Source organism: Hirundo rustica, chromosome 14 (assembly GCF_015227805.2).
Source record: "Hirundo rustica isolate bHirRus1 chromosome 14, bHirRus1.pri.v3, whole genome shotgun sequence".
Classification (NCBI taxonomy): domain Eukaryota; kingdom Metazoa; phylum Chordata; class Aves; order Passeriformes; family Hirundinidae; genus Hirundo; species Hirundo rustica.
The window spans coordinates 6,130,991-6,143,238 of NC_053463.1; the positions used below are offsets into that span (position 1 = coordinate 6,130,991).

Genomic DNA, 12,248 nt, shown 5'->3' on the forward strand with positions numbered 1-12,248 from the left:
TGCAAACCTCAGCCTGGTGGTCTCAGGAAGAGGCTGGGACAGTGCAGGGACAGCCTGGAGTGGGGCAGGAAGGGAGAAATCTTCCCTCACCGGGGGAAGAATGATTTCTCTCTATGTATCTGAGCAAGCCCAGAATGTTGAACAGCTTCTCTTCCCTCCCATTTCTTCATCAGTCTTTTTCCTCAAACAACCCAATTCTCTCTCATATCAGCCTTCTTGCACTGTTGACCCAAGGCTCGGTGTGTACCTAAGCTAAAATCTCCTGAGAGCACATGAAGGCACAGGATCAGATTTCAGCAAGCAGAGAACTGAGACTGTGATCAAGATGCTTCACTTTGTGCAACACACAGCGCTGGGTAAGTGATTTACACAAAGCCAGTCCCAAACCACAGCACAAATCACAGCTAGGGAATTCCATCTAGGGAATGCCACGCTCTGCTTTTATGGCCCTTCCCTTCACCGTATTCTGGTGCCCAATCTAAAGAAACAACCCAGGTCATGGGAAAGTGAATTTCAGAGTAACTTGATAGGAAAAGAAATAAAGAAGAGCGAAATACATATATGTGGCCTGGAAGCTGCTCACCAAACCTCCAACCTTTTTGCCAGTGTGCCTGAGGGTCCCAGATGCTTGTTTTTTGGAGAAAAAAAACAAGAAACGACAACAACAAAAAAATCAGGCAAAGCCAGAGAGCGATGAATCCATTCCATTTTGCCCAAGACTTCCCAACATATAAGTCTTGGCACAAACCCCCTTCATGGAGCTACTGTACTGCCTTCAGCAGCCTGCTCACAACTCTAGAGACATTCAGCTGCACCAGGGCTCTTCCAGCACAAGAGCTTCTGCCAAGGAAAAACAATTTCCTCGTGTCCTTCCTCTCCCTCACTGTCACATTCCAGGTAAGCCAGAGCTTGGCCCAGAAGATGTTGCTGTGAGGAAGGAGTTCAGGCAATCTGAGACTGATTCAGCAGCTTGGCACCTCGCACAGAAGCTCTGGGCAAACACGACCTGGATTCACTGGGAGAGAGGAGACTCAGAGGTGACCAAGGGAAAACAGAACTCTAAAGAGAATTCGTGAGGTGATATGAAACTATTTAGGGCTATGTCAAATGTGGGAAGCAAGTGGAATAAATGAAAATCTCGGGAAAGGTCAAGCTTGGAGCAATTGAGCGAGGATCAGGTACAGGGAAGAACTGATATGAAACATATTCTTGCCAGAGGCAGCAGGGAAGAAAAATCAAGTAAATAGTTTTGAAGGAATTGGAGGATGGAATTCATCTCATTTTAAGCATCTAAACATGAAGTGTGTGACCTGGGCCTGTCATCCAGGCTCCCTCAGCAGCAGAGAGAGAGAAAGGCATTTTAGAGGGCAGTAATCCTGGCTACCTGTGAAAATGCCTGTGAGCATGGATCCAGGCACTGGCTCACAGATGAGGGGAGGAAAATCCCAACCTTAATCACTGCAGAGCTCCTGAGAAGGTGACAAACATTTGCCAACATGAATTTAATGAGGTGTCTCCTTGGAGTGGCACCCCACCAAGTTTCAACAGAGACTACGTGGATGTGAGACTGGCCACGTGCCAGCTTCAGCTAATCAGCAAAACTCAGCAAAAACAAAACAAAATGGTCTTTACTAGCCTTTAAATACCTGTGGGTGTTATTTAAAAAAAAAAAAAAATGGGAAAAATATAGATGGAAAAATAATGAATGCTAATGCAATAAATGAAGAAAATATATCTTTGATTTCTCTTTGCCTGGATCTGTAGTTATTTTAGAAAGAGGTTGGGTTATGAGATAAATTTAATTTATTCCTAATAAAAGAAGAATGTTACACTTTTTTGACAAGTGTTCTTCAATATGCCACCTGGATAGTTCTAGTAACAGGTAATAAAAATGAAATATGATAGGATTTCCAAGAAGATCCCAGCAGTTAACAACAGGAACGATTTCATAGCTCTTCCTTAGGAGGCACCCAGGTTTCCCAGGGATAACAAGAAAGCTTTCATCAGTCCCTTTGCAAGGTGTGTAGGGGAGGTTTCCAGGATGTGGCTTTATACCTGTCCTGGTTGTAGCTGTTACCTAAGAAGCAGCAAAGTAAAATGGGAGCACTTGGCTGGATGAAAGCCAGCTGCCTGTACAGCTGAGCAGCAGTGCGGAGTGCTGGAGTAGGGGATCACAGGAGGAAAGACAGGGTGAGTTTTATTAGAGGCACCACAGGCTCAGCAGCTGCTGTCCTGGCTCTGATTCTTATTTTGCCTATATAGACAAACGTGGTGTTAGCTCCTCCTGACCCATGGACTGAACCTGGTTGCAGACCCACACTGTCCCAAAGGCAGCCTGCTCTTGCACTGCCCTAATGCCCAGTTTGTTCTCCACAGATTTACATTTATGCAGTGCCTTTATTGGATGTCATGAAAGCCAGCTGTGAAGAAGGAACATACTTGAGATGCTTAAACAAATCACCCTTCTACCTTTTGACTCTGCATTAAGGCACCAAGTTAATAAAATACATCAAATCTGTTATTTCTTCTCCCGGGTCAGCTTCTATTGGCCTTTGCATTTTGTGTGAGTTCCTCCTTGCTTTTCAAACACATTTCCCCATCCAAACAGAGCTGCCCCACCATTAAACCCCCAGCACAATGGGACTGCAAAGGATCCAGGGGGAGCCTCTCTGTTGTTGTCTGCAGCCAACAGGACAGGAATGCTGTAGAGAGTGGCAGTGACTGTGCAATGCATAAATCATAGGGACAATATTGTCTCTCTTCCCTCTGCACAGAGCCCATATATCACCATGACTCAGTGCAGATCTCCCAGTGGGGACTAATTCCAACTTTTAATGCACTTTCCATCTGATTCCTCCGTGACAACAGATGGGTCTCTGTCCTGAGATATTGCATTTTGCAAACAATATATTAAACACCTCTGTGTTTGAGTACAATTTGGTTTTGGGGACCCACTACTAATCCCATTTCAGTGGTTTGAATTGTGTATTTTACCACTGACAAGACAAAACCCCTCCAGTCCAATGGCCATCATCTCTTCCCCTCTCCTCTACTCTTCCTGGTTGTTTCACCAATCTTCCTGGATGTGATAAATCATGTAAATTTAATTTAGAGATTATACCCCTGGCTTTAGAGGCAGACAAGGTTAGCTCTCTGCTTGTAGCCCACTAATCTTATAAAATTCCTCCATTCCCACTTGGCTGGAACTGCTGTTGGGGAGTGGAGGGAGGGCAATATCTATTCTATAAAATGTTTTGGATTTTTATTGGACACTTGCAGATGGCGTCCTGGCCACTGTCCAAACTCATACTACTGCATAAGGATAAATCCTGAAGGTTTTCACAAGCCCACTGTATCCCAAGCTTTATCTCAGCAGTATAATGTTGGTGCTCCCATTTCCAAACCCTTCTCAGTCTCTCCCATCAGTTATAAATTTCTTTCAGGCACATTTTTCCAAAGACTGAGCAGCTCCTAAATCCACAGCACTTCCTCCCTGTGCATGTTTGCTGCCTCCTTTCTGGATGACTAGAGGCCAACATTCCTTCCCTAAAGAACCATCAGAACTGCAGAGGATATGCAAGAAATAAGGGAATTCCTGATATCTACAAAAAAACCATCATTCTTTGCCTTTCAGGATTTTTTGGCCCCAGGCTGAGGGTTACAAGCACTGACCAAGCACATGATCCATGCAATCTTTCCTTCATCTATAAATTCCCTTTCTAAGGAAACATGTAGCACCAGCAGGGGATTAAAATCAGTTGTTTCATGGGCATCCCAGGTGGTTGTCTTTCATCTCCTTTCCTAATATTTCTGTTAGGCTTGGATAGTTTTTATTGGCTTTTTTCTCTTTGCTCTTTCTCACGCCTGAGCAGTTCTTGGCTTCAGCAGGCACAGAAACAGCAGTTTTATGACATGCATTTTTTAATGTATCAAAACATGTTCTTTTGATCCATTTTTTAAAAAGCAAACTCTGCTCAGCAAAGGTTAATAAGTTTCCCACATCAGCTGAATGCAAGAAAAGTCCAGATGTTGCTGAGGATCAAAACTCTCATCTTCAGAACTCAGTGGGGCAAAACCAAAACCTTCTCAGGTTCTGCCTAAGCCACCAGGAATCGCTGAACCCTCTAAGAGCTGGCCCAGAGTGTTCTTTAGTGCTGACAGTTTGGCACATCTGAGAGAAGTTTATATGAAGTTATGACAGCTATATGATCTCCACAGCAGCTGCCCAGACGATTCACATCGGGCAGGTTTCTATAGCTGTGAGCATCACACACAGGGAATGTGCTGGAAGCAAACACAGACCCCAGACATCCAGCACATCACACCCTCCTTATGCAGCAGCTCCGCATTTGCACATCCAACACCGGCAAGGAATTGTCTCCAGCCCAAAGCCTGTGCTGTCTTTGCAGGGTGACCACTATGAAAAACAAAAGTTAGGGAAGGAACCAGGCAGCACTGACCCCCCAGGATCCTCCAGGTGCTGGGGCAGGGCAGCTCCCACTGCAGCTTTGCCAGGACAGCTGAGGTGATTTGCAAGCACGTGGCAGGTTCTCTTTGGCCCTTCATACAAGGCAAGTCATGTCACTAATGATTTTTATCAAGTTCTTCAGAGCTTTAGTTCACACTGAAGTTAAGCATCTCAGCTTGTTCCAAATTTTACAGACAAGAAGCTAAAAATTCTTTTATTTTTCTTCTTTTCCCTCAATTCTATGAAGAAAATGATGAATGCACACAATATATTTTGTTTTGTTTTTCCCAAAGTGGATTTCCCTGGGATCTACCTATCTACTCGCACAGGTATTGTGACTTTTTAAAGAGCTATTTGAATGGGAAAGGCAGGAGACTTACCAGACAGAACTGGAGGGAGCATCCCATGGATGGGAGAAGGCTGGGATTGGAGGCAGAAGATAATTTTGCAAATTTTGTGCCTTGGTAAATTGCAGAGGAGCACCCAAGGAACTCAGGTCAAGAGCATCAGTAAGAGAAGGACGGAGGGCCTGGAAAGCAAGAGGGGGAAATTTTAATTTACATAACCACACAGCAGATAGGAACTGGACTCATATATTAAGCTTAGCCAGGGTTTTAAACCAAGCCCAGAACACGAGTTTAGAATTATAGAATTGTCCAGGTTGGAAAAGATATTTAAAATCATCAAGTCCAACTGTTAACCAAGTACTGTCAATTCTGCCACTAAAACATCTCCCTAATCTGCATGTCTTTTAAACACCTCCAAGGATGGTGACTCCACCACTCCCTTCAACAACCAGCGCATCACAAAGACAGCTCCTGACTTCTCACTGCACAGGGCACAGCACCACTGATCCAGATGCTCCCTGAACTAGGTTAATCCCAGATTTGTTTCAGAAAATTTTATGGATGTTACAGTTCATTTATTAACAGGGGAAGGATGATGCAAAAATCCCAAAGCCAACAGAGACTGGACAGACAGCGGTGCCAAGAAATCAACACGACAATTTTTATCACAGCACATCACAATTTTTCATGGTAGTGATCAGAAGTAAGTCAGTTTTACAGCAGAATAGTTCTCAGCCTCTGCTTTTTCAGAGCAGCTGATGTCTCACAGAATCCTTTGGAAAACCACACAGCCTTGCAGCTGTCACTGATTCCTCTGTCTTCCACACTTCTCCCTTTTTCCAGGAAGGAAACTCATGGAGTCAAGTTGTGTTCTTTTCACCTGAGTTCACACTCAGCTCCCCAGCAGCTGCAGATGGTGTCACCCATGAGGGAAGCTGAGCAAGAGCTGGAAAGTGGCAGCAAACTGGAAGGACAGGGCTGGGAAAACCCTGGGCTCAAGGAGGGCTCAGAGGGGACACCAGAATCCTCTCATGATGCCACTGTTGTTGTACAAGGAAAATAACATCTCTTTTCCTAACACTGAGTATTTTTATTGACTTCAGTGTCAATAAAAGCTGAGAAATGTTTAGAATCAAACCAAACCAGCCTCGCTGCAAAACCCTGTGTTCTCTAACACAGAGGAAAAATCAAAGGAGAGGTCTCTACAAAGAAAATATCAGAAAACTGTGAAACCATCCTTAACAAAAATACTGAAAGGAAGAAAATTAATCACAGTAAACATCAAAACTTACTTTTATATCCCTCACAGAGAGGCTACCATGACCTCAGCTCTGAAGATATCCACAAAGCAAAGTTAATGTTATCCTGACACATTGGATTCCAAAGGATACTTGCACAGCATGATATAGAAGGAGGGGGAATAACATAAGCAAAAAAATAAATTTCTTGCCTAAAAGCCACTTCATATAAAAATATCATCTGAAAATTAACCTATATTAATCTTAAAAGTGCAATTTTAAATAAATAACTTTAAAAATCTGGCATAAGTCTGCCTCCTTCCAGATCAGCATTTAGAGACTTCCACCTATGGAAAGGCTCTATTTTGAAGAGCAGCCCTGAGAGCAATGAAGTTGAATAAGGATAAATTTAAATTAGTCAGAAAAGCATCATGCTTAGATGAGAACAAGGTCCTCCCAGGAGGTGGTGTTTAACAGCCTCTGAGATTGTTGCAGGAAGGACACTGCTTTGCATTGTTCTCTGTAGCAAAGCCAATAGCCTGGAGAAAGATAGATTATTGTTCGTTACATCTAGAAGAGCTTTTATTTAAAAAAAAAAAAAAAAAAAAAAAAAAAAAAAAAAAAAAAGTATCATATTCACAGGGCATTTGAGGGTAAGCTGATAGTTTTAATTTCCCCTCTAGCTCATTTCCAATTTTTTTGGGAAAGCTGGTTAGGGCTTGGAGTTGTCTGTGTGAATGCATGAAAGTCACAGAGCAAAGGAAAGAGAGCAGCAGCTCCCTCACACCATGTCTTGAAACCACTCAGCCTTCCCAAAAAACAGCCTCAGCCAGACCCCTGCACACAGCCATGGCTTCTCCACTGATGGGAACTGAGCCTGTTTTAGGGCAAAACCTCAGAAGTCGAGCTCACTTTGTAATTGGGTGTCCAATGATTCACAGAAAGCAGCAGGTGAAGGTGCCAATCCTTCATGCTATTCATCCCTTCCCAAGAGCTCCTTGTGACCTTCAATCCCCCTACAAAGAGGCACCAGAGGGTTTGTTTTGGCAATCCTCTTCCAGCACAGCAGTTTCTCCTGAGCCTGAAGCCCTCCTGGGGACCTGGGTGATGCTCTGGATCAGGGGCAGGAGAGCACAAAGAGCCAGGGAGGAACAAGCAAGTGTTGGGCAAGGAAAGGCAGGAAAGCTACATAAAGAAGATATCACCTTCATTTTGATTATATTTTTCACCCAAACTTGCTGAATTTGATTATTTGTCCAGTTACAGGACTCACTGTCCAGGTACAATCTTCCTGGAGAAGAACTTGTGCTGCTAAGACACTCAACTCTCTATCAGGTTATTTAGAAGCCAGTAAAAATTGTCACCCCAACCTGTTTTGTATCCTAAACAAAAACACTGGTCTAAGAAAACAGTGCTTAAGGTGCCTATAAATGTTTTATTCACAGGAAAAACAAATTGCTGTAGGAAATGAGGGACAAACACAGATGTGTAGCAAAACCCAGCTCAGAGCTGTGATAATTCTTAAAGCTACTAATTAACTGAAAACTCAAAAAAAATCCATTTCTGTAGTAGCTTCTGCCCTTATGAACAGTCACAAATTGAACCCCGAAGTTTAATGGAGGAGAAAATTTTATGTATTTTTACGGCTAGGGGTGCTGAGGCACAGAGCAGTGAAATGCTCACCATCTCATCCTCCTGTTCCTTTCCACTCCCTTCCCTCCTCTCCAGAAAACATGGTGAGGAGACAGGAAAACCCCTCCCAGGGAGGCTGTGCCTCTGGATCAGTGCAGAATCAGTGAGGCAGGGATGTGATGCACAGAGCACAACCAGGAGTCCCACAGGGGAGCCCTGAAAGGGAGACAGATGCCAGCAGTTGTCAGGGACAAAGCTCTACATATGGGAACATGCAAAAATTCTGCACAGGGCAATAAATACGAGGCACTCTCTACCCTGGAACACCCTGGGGACTCAGCAATTCAGGAGGAGCGTGTCCTGTTTCTGCTTTGCATGTTGGATAACTTGAGAACAGTACCGAGAACACCATTACCTGGATCCTGGCATTTCTGTGTGAGACTCCACGAGTGATATTTGCCTCCCAGCCAGGGCACTGTTTTGGAGTTCTGCTTGAGCAGAGTAAGGAGTAAATATTTTCACTTAAATTACTATATATCCTCCTCTCTCTGTGAGTCCTCACCTCCAGGTTCGCTGACACACACCCGTGTTCCCTGACAGCCTCCCGAAAGGAATGCTGCATCTGTGACAGCAACACCACAGCTCTGTGCAGGGAACAACTAATTACTACAATATTAACTCCTGAGACAAAATAATCCCCACAAACTCCATTTTCCTCCACTCCAGGAGGAATTCATTTGGCCTGGCCTTTTCCTAGCAAATATTTAGCATCCTGTGTGCACATATTTAGAAAGAATTCTTCCCAAATCACTCAACTGGAAGTGATTTTCCCCGAGGAGGGACGGGAGAAGGAACACGTGCCAGCTGTGAGCTGCACTGTTCACTGCACTCCTGGAAGGAGCTCGGGTGCCGCAGAGCTGCAAGCAGCAGAGGAATCGAGGTGGGACACAATTACCCATCCACATTAAATTAATTTTCACTCTGTTTTCCTATCAGGTTCACTGCTGCAAAAACAGAAGGGATGAGGTTCCGTGGAGGTGGCTTACAAGGTGAGAGAAGATGGCAGAACAAGGTAAAGAGAAGTGCTAAATACCAGTTTTGTTGTTGGATGTTCATCTTTGCCCTGTTTCAAGACTTTGGCGTAGGAGTGGCTTTGTAGGAGAATTTCTGGTTATGGCTGTGAAAATATTGCTGCTACTTTTTTATATCTGTTTTGTGAGAGTTTAGCTGGTCTCAGACAACATTGGCTGCAATCTTTTCATCTCAACAGATGTTATTGGAACAAAACTGATTTCTGTGTTTCAGTAATATTATACCAATTTAAATGAGAAAAACCACTGGATCTGTTGGGAATTTGTACTTCTGGATTTTTTTTTTTTTAATTATTATTTAATCTTGGAATGCTGACAATTCACTGGTATTACTTTCACTTTTCTATTTCCACGTGGACATACTGTGAAATTAATCACAAATAAAATTTTTGTTGAAGATGATGATTTGGGACAAATCATGAGGTTAGATTAAAATACTAGTTTATTGTAAATCAAAATTACAATGAAACAAAATTGGAATTTGAAATAGCATGGATTAATATAGAAACAGTAAGAAAACCTTGTTTAAAAAAAAAAACATTGGAACTCCAAAATGCCTAATTTACTACAAGAAAGAATTTCAGAAATTATTTCATAGGAATACAGGAGGAAATAATGAAATGTCAACACTCCCTATGAAAATGACGTACTGAAATCATCCATCTCTCCCTTAATGCATGATAACAAGGGAGGAAAGGGCACTGGCCTGGAATACAGAACATTTCTATTCAAGTTCCCAAATGGACAGGGATTTCTGGTTAGACTGTGGGCTTTTCTGTGTCTCAGTCACTGAAGTGGTGAAATGCAGTAAGCAAACACCCCATCTATTCCCAGACACAGTTACTATGATAATAAGGTGGCATGTAAATTCCTTGGATTTAAGCCAGTTCCTTCTAGCCGCTCTCACCTGCTCCCAAGAGCAAAATGTTTACTGATAATAATTACAGGCTGAGATCACCAGAGATGCCTGCGGGATTTGGATGCCCGCGGGAACTGGCAGCCCTGAACATCTCTGCCCATGGGTTTTACTGATACTCTGATTGATTTCTCCCACCACCCCAACAACGCTGCAAGTGCAGGCATGCAGAACAGCAGGAACATTTGCAGTGATAACACCTTTGTGTCAGCAAGGCAGGGAATCCCATTGGGCCAGAGGCTCTACAAGCAGCAGTAAATAAGAATATCCTGTCCAAAACAAACACTCTGCAGCTCTGGTACACACCTTTGAGTAGGGACAATTCCCCAGCAGCACTGTGCAGAATGTATGACATTTGAAAGCACTTCAAGAATCACACAAATCCAAGAGCCTGCTCACTGGAACTTCCTCTGCACTTATGAAAGTAACTTCTTCCTGCTCCTTTCCAAAAATCAAACCTCAACCAAAATTCTCTCTGCAGAAATATTCCCTTCTAGGCTATCACCTTCCTAGTGATAGCAGCATCTTCTCCTCCCCGACAGCAGAATTGTTGATGTTGCTTTTGTAGCTGGTAAATAAATCAGCTGCTGTCAGGTCAGATAAGATTTCCTATCAGGTGGAGGTACAGAGTTTTCTAGTGAAGAGCAGCAGTGTGGGAGAGGAAAGGACTCCCAGCACTCTTATTTGCTGTATTTCTGTTGTATTTGCTGTATTGCTATTGAATTTCCTGAAATAAAGGTTTCCCTTGTGAATGTGGGAAAGATGCCCAGAGGTCAAGTGGAGAAAGTACTGCTGTGCCTTGGGTTTTATTCTGACCTTTTAGTCCTCCTTCCCTGAAGTACAGACAGAGAGGATTCCTCCCAGCAGCACAGAAGGGAGGTGCTGAGGGGGAGCAGCAGCACATTCCCAGCTGAGACAGAGATTTTTCGCTTTTCAGGTGCGTGGAACCTGGCTCAAATTTTCATCGGGCTTTAGCTACCTCAGAGACTGATTTCCTACCAATCTTAAAAGGAAAAAGGAAACCAGTGCCTCTCAGAGAATGAGGGAGCTCTAGCTTTATAAACCAATTTATCTGTAGACAGCTTTCATTGCTCAGCCACCACACTCTCCCACTCACGATTACCTGGATGCCACCTCAGGTGGGATTAACTCTGAGCACGGGCACCACCAGTCCCAAAAAAGTTCACAAAACCTCTGTCAGACACGGGGCTGAGGGAGCTTTGTGCTGCTCTGGCTGTCGTCTGCTCACTCTCCTTTTGTGTTCTGGTTGTCCCAATTTAATGGAGAGGGAAAGGGCTCTCCCACAGTGGAAGATGTCTATTGATCCCGTTTCTCGTTCTCTTATTCATTTGTTTTGAAAGTTTCTTGTTAGAGTTACAGTCCTCTGGTTCTCAAGGCAATCAAACCCTCTCCAGGACAGCAAGCAAACAAATAAATTAAGTGTTTTTCAACCCAAGAATGAGGGAGAGAGAGAAGATTGGAAGGAGTTTGCCCACTCTAGCCTTGTCTCCTTTGCTTCTCCTCCCTCCAAGCCAGATGCAGGGGAGGTTCTTGTTCACCATCTCTCATCCTTTTCTTGCAGAACACACAATAGCTACAGAAAAGGGAACAAAACCCTCCCCTTCCATGTAGGAGCAATTTGCTTACACTTTCCAGCTTCTCAGAGGGTAGGAGAGGGATGAGATCCTCTCTTTGTTCTTTAGTGTTTGGGACATTTGCATGAAAAGACTCTTTTATTCAAACACTCATTTTGACACTCCGTCTCATTTTGGAGTTACAATCAATCCTCTGTGAGCTCCTGTCACTCAGTCAGTGCTGGAGGGACCCTGGGGCTGGACTCTGCAGGGCAAGAGCCCAGGTTTGAGGCTCCATGTGCAGCAGGAGCTGCACCCCTGGAGTTCCTCCCTTTTCCTTAGGTGGGTTTGACTCCTGGGACCAGTTTTGGCATCACTCCCGTTGTTCCAGGGCTGAGAAACAGCTGTGGAGGGCAGCAAACCTCTCCCTTGGCTGAAGGGGCACTGGGGGCTCCCATGCCCAAGGAGCCACCTGAAAGCTCCTCACAGTCACAGAGCAGGCTGAGGTGGAGGAAAGCCACAAGGACCATGGAGCCCAGCTCCTGGCCCTGCACAGAGCCATCCCCAGGAGTGGCACCGTGTGCCTGAGATTGCCATCCAAACACTCCCGGAGCTCTGTCAGCTTTGGGGCCATGCCCATTCCCTGGGGACCCCCCTCCAGTGCCCCAACACTCTCTGGGTGAAGAGCTTTTTTCTAATATCCACCTAAACCTCCCCTGACACTGCTCCAGCCATTCCTCGTGTCCTGTCACTGCCACCACGGATCAGAGGTCAGTGTCTGCCCCTCCTCTTCTCCTCAGGAGGAAGTTGTAGACTCTGAGAAGTGTCCCCTCAGCCTCCTCTTGTCCAGCTGAACACACCAAGTGCCCTCAGCTGCCCCCATGCCCTTCCCCTCAAGGCCCCTCACCATCCAAATATTCCCAAAGCAGGTCACATGCACCACACAGGACACAGGCTCAGGGAGCTCCTCTGGAATCAACAG

At 44.5% G+C, this 12,248-nt stretch overlaps 1 long non-coding RNA gene across 1 annotated transcript in view; it reads right to left on the reverse strand.

Moving 5' to 3' along the window:
* The window catches only part of LOC131378651 (uncharacterized), a 74,753-nt gene that overhangs the window by 38,670 nt on the left and 23,835 nt on the right, over positions 1-12,248 (reverse strand). The window contains exon 2 of the long non-coding RNA XR_009208318.1: positions 4,849-4,997. This is a non-coding gene — a long non-coding RNA (uncharacterized LOC131378651). The remainder of the gene's footprint in view (positions 1-4,848; positions 4,998-12,248) is intronic.